Source organism: Paroedura picta, chromosome 8 (assembly GCF_049243985.1).
Source record: "Paroedura picta isolate Pp20150507F chromosome 8, Ppicta_v3.0, whole genome shotgun sequence".
Classification (NCBI taxonomy): Eukaryota; Metazoa; Chordata; class Lepidosauria; order Squamata; family Gekkonidae; genus Paroedura; species Paroedura picta.
This window is the reverse complement of record NC_135376.1, coordinates 96,909,205-96,916,784: the sequence shown is the minus strand read 5'-3', so window position 1 is coordinate 96,916,784 and position 7,580 is coordinate 96,909,205.

Here is a 7,580-nt window from a genome sequence, read left to right as displayed (position 1 = left end):
GGACATCCTGAGGTCTCCTTTTCGGTAGCGTTGTTCTGCTCTCAGGATTGAAAGCCTGAAGGGTTCGTCATGCAGTGGGTGGGGGCCCAAATGATGAATTGTATTTAATGACTTTTTAAAGCTGCCTTGAGTCTGCTGTCACTATGACAAGAAACCGACAGAGAGAAATATGAACATTGGCATTTCCGCCCAACAATGGGTGGTTAACTCTTTATGAAACCACTTTCAATAGAAATGGCTTATCTGTACCACATAGTGGCCCTTCTATATAAGTGAGAAGAACCACTATTGGGTGGAGTAGTGTCCGGGCCCTTTCTGGGTGTCTGGACCCGGCTTCCGCTCCACGGGTCAATATGGGTGTGGCCATCAAAGCTGGCCCCACCTGATTGGGCTGGCCCCTGGAGCGCCTGCCCCTAAAACCTGGCCACGAGGCACGCACACTGCCTCCCAGTCACACACTCCCCAGTCACTGCTGAGCCCTGACTGGCCTGCTGTTCCGGTGCCTAGGCGGCAGCCGAGTCTGCAAGGTGGCACAGGCTGCGAGGCAGCGGCAGAGGCTCTGAGGAGGTGAGGCAGTGATGCCAAGGTGGCGGCAGAGCCTCCGATGCAGTGGCGGACCCTGCAAGATGGCAGTGAGAAGCCGCCGGAGGCTTCGAGTCAGGGGCAACAACAAGGACCGCCAGCCCCAAGACCGCCGCGCGTTCCCCCCTGCGCCTTGGCCACAGAAGGTGAGGGGCAAGGAGGCTGCTCCGCACATCACCAGAGTTGCCTCTCTCCGCACCTGCCGCCTCCCCCCCCCCCCCTGCTAGTGCTCACTGCATTTTCAACTGCAGCAGGCTTTCTTGTTAGTATAAATATATTTGTGAAATGTTTTCACCCTGCCTCAAATGGGCATTCATTAATGTAGACATTTATTTCCGGCCTTTCTCCTCCAGAGGGAACCAAAGTGGCTTCCAGTTTCCCCTTTTCTGTTTTATCCTTACAGTGACAACCACCTTATAGGATAGGTTAGGCTGAGAGAGAGAGAGAGAGAGAGAGAGAGAGATTGGCTCATGGCCACCTGGTGAATTTCTATGACGGAGTGGGAATTTGAACCTCGGCTGACTCTACACTTATTTAGTTTTTTCTGTTGTGGATCCTGTTGAATTCAGACCAAATTGAACTCGGGTCTTCCTCTATCCCCCCTGCAACTGGGAACCAGGAAGTCTTTGAATTGACACCCTGGCCAATCAGGGAAGACTGCTTTGCTACGAGGCACAGAGAAGGTAGTTAATTCGCAAAAAGCAGAAATCTGCACATGTAGTGATGGTGATTTTTCAAATATCAAGGCTTATATCCATTTCTGGACATTGCAGGGGAAAGGTAGGGTCACTCTGGATCAATTATGCATGTTGCAGAGAGGAACCTTAAAGTGCCCAAAATCAAAATAGAAACTGAATTCAGTGTAGATGAGAGGGATTTATTTGAGGTGGCAGTGGGTAAAAAGCCCTGTGCAGCCTACACCCTAGCCTGACAGTGTAACTATTACACCACACCAGCTGACAGTTGATGATATGCAGTGTTCACTGGTTAAAAAACTGGATCAATTAACTACAGCGTGACTCGTTTGGCACTGCAGCTAATGTACTTCCTGAATTATTAATTCTGTAAGGGAAGTTGCAAACGTTTCCCTCATATTTAGCATCTAAAACCTGATACTTCACATCTAAAAGGTTGTATTCGTATGTTCTCTCCCTAGATTATGAACCTACTGTGTTAAATCAAATTCTTATTGGTGGTATATTTAAACTGGCTACTTTATAGAATTTGCTGTGTCCAGATAAGGCTACCAACCTCCAGGTGTATCCCGGATATCTCCCAGAATTATAACTGACCTCCAGACCGCCTCTTGGGGAAGGTATCATAGAATCATAGAGTTGGAAGGGACCATACAGGCCATCTAGTCCAAATTCCTATTTTGGTGGGTAGATTTAATGATTTATTGATTTATATAGAAGAAGAAGTCCACACTCCTAACCACTACACCAAACTGGCTCTCAATTTAGATTTTTATACTGCCGTTTCATATAGATCGGGATTCATAGAATAGAATCATATAATCATAGAGTTGGAAGTTACCTCCTGGGTCATCTAGTCCAACCTCCTGCATTATGCAGAACACTCACAACCCTATCTCTGACAGCGTAACCTTGAATCTTCACAGAATCAGCCTCTCCCAAGGAAGCCTGTTCCACAGAGAAACCGTTCTGTCAGGAACTTCTGGATGTTTAGAGAGCCAGTTTGGTGTAGTGGTTAGGAGTGCAGACTCCTTATCTGGTGAGCTGGGTTCGATTCCGTACTCCCCCACATGCAGCCAACTGGGTGACCTTGGGCTTGCCACGGCACTGATACCTTTGTATCAGCCGCTCTACGTTTGTGACCTGGGCTTCCATTGTGAGGGAAGCATCCAGAATCATGCCCAGGTTCCAGGCAGAGTGAGCTTCTAAGAGCTGCACACTGTACAGGGTGGGCAGGAATACTTCCTCCCATGGTCCCTACCTACCTAACCACAGGACCTCCAATTTTGCAGGGTGGAAAGACTCTGCTTGATCCATTCCGTCACTGCTTCTAGACATCTGGCTAAAGATTCTGAGGGAGAGTCAGGGTGGTCATCCATCAGGAGGAAGAGCTTATCATATTATAATCCTCAGAGATCCAGCCTCTCCAAGCTCCACCCAACAAATCTTATGCTTTAAAAATTGACCGTTTAAAACTTTTAAAAAATATTTTATTTATTTTATTGTATATGAAGCGCTTACAGAAAGATGAAAAGAAAAAGAAACAACCAGCTAGCAAAATAATTGTTGATACATGTGAGAGCATAGTCTGTTATTATCTTAAAAAGTACATATTCAGTTCCCATCGCATATTAGTCCTAACCTAAAAGTTACTGCTGTCTTTCTTAGCAAAGTAATTGTTCATACATATGAGAATAAATCTGTTATTATCTTAAGTGATATATAGTCAGTTCCCATCGTATGTTGGCCCTAACCTAAAAGTTGCTGCTGTCTTTCCTAAGAAAGACCAGGTAATTGCTCCACTGTTCGTCACATTCTTCAGGTGGTCGCAAAAGATGGAATTGTGCTCTTTTCCATGATGTATCTGCTGGCAGGTCTTGAAATATTTGTGCTTCTTGATCCACCAAACTCAGCAGCGTCGCCTGATGCTTTTTGGGTAGAGTATTTCTTACAGCCTTTCTGTCAGGGCCCACAAAGCTGTCTCTTAGTTGCTTCTTGCGTGCGGTCGCCTTTGAATAGACTCTGTATACTTTGTCAATCTGAATCTCTTCCTCCTCTAAGTAGTCTTTCAGGCTTTCGGTGATTTCCTTCCTTAGGTCTGTTTTCCCAAATTCTTCCGAGATGCCTTTGATTTTTATGTTCCTAGCTTTAGATTCTACTTCCAGGGCTTCGGGTTTATCTTCTGCCACTCTCTCTCGCTCCTGTTGATTAACTTCCAGACATTGAATTCTTGTTTGGTGTGTTGCCAGCTGAGTTGTATTTTCATCAGCTATTTTTTTCAAACCGTCAATTCTGTCTGAGAGCTCTTTCTTGGTATTTTGAATTTCCTTTTCAACCGTTTTGACTCCTTTCAGTATCTCTGAGTTGCCTTTACATAACAAATGAAAGATCTCTGCGTTGGTTAGGTTTTCCATTATAAACAGTCACAGATCACAGACAGGGCATCTCGCGAGAGTTCGGCCAATCAGGAATTATCAGTTAGTCAATCTCCGTACTCCGTCAGCATCTCCCGCTGAGCTCTCCTTAACAAATTCTTAAGGTCTTTCTTTTGTTTGTTTTAACGAGTGTATTTAGCTGGCTTGTCTCCCGTCCGAAGAAAGAATTCCCTTGTAAATTGGTTAGGGGGGAAGAAGCTAGAGGAAAGAAGAGGAAAGAAGAGGAAGAGGAAAACAAACAGCAAAGTCACAGTCTTTGCGTTGTTGATTCGTCAGATTTCGGCTGGAAAGAGATAATCTGGGAAGAATGCAGGATTTTATGCGGCTGGTCATTTCAAGCTTAGAAAATTGTTTACGACAAGAACGCCATTATGGCCCTGAGCACAGGCAGCGGTGATTTGGAGAACTTAGTCTCCGCAGATCTATAGGATGCCGCGGAGCTCAGGATGCCGTTCCCGGTTCCTGGGGCGACCAGTGAGCAAGATTTGCGCATCCCGCTCAGGTCTGCCAGGTGCTTCTTCTCCTGGCCCTCTGCTTGGCTTGGGAGCTTGTTATGGAACTGGCTAGCACGGCGCCATCTACAGTCGCCTCCACCGTTTTAAACTTTTGATCAATTTTTTTGTGCTTGAAACATGAAAGCTCATGTTTAAAAATGGCCTGTTTTTAGTTTTTCAACAGTAAAAAAAAAAAAACTCTTGTGTGATGAAAAATTAAGACCCACAACTAGGCTCATACTCACAAAGCTGTGATCTCTAGACAAGCACCTTACTGACTAAGCCACCTCAGCCACATGGTAGCTTAAAACCTATAAAACCTACACACAAGGTCCTCTGGGGTTCTCTCTCTTTTAAAATAATAATGGAAATGTGATGGCTCCTTAGATCATTTTTTTTTAAGGAAACCAAGTGTCACAGTTCCCCTTCACCTTAAAAAAAGAAATTGCGAAGATGGGAGGGAGAGAGAAGGGGAAAAGAACAGTGAGGGCAGCCCTGGGAAGCATCCCCCTCCCCTGCTGTGTGAAATACATGTCCACGGGGAAAAGGAAAGAGCTCGAGGCAAGGACAGTTCATCTGTACTTCTGATCTTAAAACTGAACCTTGCTTCACAAAACACCTGAGAAAATATATAAGACAGAGAAAATGCTTTCACTGCACAGAAGCTGAGACAAAATGAAGGCACTACTAAAATGGAAAATAGAGCTGAAAGTGCATTTAAGAGTACTCTCTGCTTACAGTTTCAAAGACAACCCCTGCCAGAAACTAAGCAATTAGTCAGCACTGGAGGTACAGCTGGTGAGGGGGGCAAAAATCCAAGTGACGGTACATTTGCTCCTGGAACAGTGTGTGATGGGCGTGCATTTCTCCGATTAAGCAGATATGCTGGGGAATAAGTGGAATGACTCCATGATCAATCTTGAACAGTATGGATGGAGGAGCAAGCAGCATCAGAGTGGACACCGTGGTCAGTTGCAGATTGATCTTTTTAACTGAGCTGAATGAGCTTCCAAATCCCAGTGCATAACTGACCTGTGTAAAAGTGGACCTAGATTTAAAACTCTCCAATCTGCCATAGAAGCTTGCCAGATAACTTTGGGCCAGTCATGCTCACAAGATCAAGGTAGGAGAATGCCATTAGCTGCATTTAGTCCCTGTTGAATACAGATACAGATCTACATGCATAAAAAATGTTAAAATAGCACAAGAGTTCAGAATGTAACCCGCACCATTCCTGGTTTGGAACATGCCTTCCCTGTCAAGTCAGTGGATGGCCCAGGGCTAAGCCATGTTCCCTGCCAGCAGCCACAGCCCTTCCGCTGCAGGGCTATTTCCAGGATTAGAGAGGTAATACTCCTGAAGTGCCCAGAGCCATTCATAAAACATCATCTAAATAACGAAGTATTATTTTCTCATGTTTTACACTAATAGTCTGTTTTTTTCTGTCTGACCCAGCACAGGCCTCCAGGCACCTCCCAATTAGAACAAACAGTATAATTAGGGATTTTATATATTTGTATTTAATATGCTTATGGCTCCATGATATGCTCAAAGTGTGCAGTGACACGGAACGTACAGTTTCCTCAGGAAAGTAGGCAATTTGTAGTCCAGATTCTGTGAGAGAAAGGGCAAGAGGCGGTTTGATCAAAATATGCAGAAGGCATCCAAGGGCTGGAAAGAAGGGAGAGGGAATTGAAAGGAGTCTGAAGGGGGCGAGAAGGAGAGGACATGAAGCAGGAATCAAGAGGAACGTACGTGGAGAAAGGCTGAGGAAAGGGCTGAGGCCAGCCACAAACCCAAATGGTCAGTTCTCTAGAAGGAAGTGACTTCTGACCTGCTGGGGAGGATGGTTGCCACTGGCTGGCTCAGCCACCCAATTTGGGAAGTGGTAAAGGAGCTTGCCTGCCTTCCTGCATCCTTATAAATCTAAACAGCATGCCCACACCACTGAGGGGGAAACTGAGTAACGGGGAGGTGACCATAGTGATAGCGGTGGCTTATCTGCAGGTTTTCTGAGCAAGCAAGTGGATGGGGAGGAGAAGTGGGTAGACATGTGGCTCAGCAGAGGAGCATCTGCTTGGCTTGCAGAAGGCCCCAGGTTCAGCCCCAAGCTTCTCCACCTAAAAGGATAAGGTAGCAGCTGATGGAAAGGTCACTATCTGAAACCATGGAGAGTCACTGCCAGCCAGAACAGACGATGCTGACTTCGATAAACTAAAGATCTGCTAGAGCTACTGCCAGCCAGAGTAGAAGATTGACCTTGATCGACCAAGGATCTGGAAGAGCTACTTCAACCAGAGTAGATGATGCTGACCTTGATTGGCCAAGGATCTGGAAGAGCTACTTCAACCAGAGTAGACAATGCTGACCTTGATTGGCCAAGGATCTGGCAGAGCTTCTTCAACCAGAGTAGGAGATACTGACCTTGATTGGTCAAGGATCTGGAAGAGCTACTTCAACCAGAGTAGATGATGCTGACCTTGATTGGCCAAGGATCTGGCAGAGCTACTTCAACCAGAGTAGACGATGCTGACCTTGATTGGCCACGGATATGGAAGAGCTACTTAGAATCATAGTATCATAGACTTGGAAGGGGCCATACAGGCCATCTAGTCCAACCCCCTGCTCAACACAGGATCAGCCCAAAGCATCCTAAAGCATCCAAGAAAAGTGTGTATCCAACCTTTGCTTGAAGACTGCCAGTGAGGGGGAGCTCACCACCTCCTTAGGCAGCCTATTCCACTGCTGAACTACTCTGACTGTGAAAATTTTTTTCTTGATATCTAGCCTATATCGTTGTAGTTGTAGTTTAAACCCAGAGCTACTTCAACCAGAGTAGGAGATGCTGACCTTGATTGGCCAAGGATCTGGCAGAGCTACTTCAACCAGAGTAGATGATGCTGATCTTTTAGCAATAGAAAAGGGCAAGAGTCAGCAGTACTTAAAAGACTACTGAAATACGGCGCATTGGAGGAATGGAGGGAGAACCCCACCTGCCACCTGGAGGAAAATGGCACGACGTCAATAAGGGGGTGCCATTACCTTCCCCCCCTCTTCTTGGGTGCCATCGCTGGCCCACTTCTGTTGCTCTCAGAAGCTAACTGGGGATGGTCATAGTTAGGATTTCATGGACCCCTGGGGTTTCTTGACGGCCCTGGAAGGGAGCTAATTTTTATTATATTTTAAATTTTTGTTAAACATATATCAGGTGAGATAATCGGATCCGTTTATGTCCACCAGTTCCCCCCTCTCAAAATGGCCACGGGTGGGCCTGGAGGGGGTGGGGAGGGGCTGGCCCCTGGGTGGATGTGAACACAGCTGGGCCCCCAACCATATTCTGCAGGAGGGCCCCACTTCTGGGCCTTCCCAGAGGC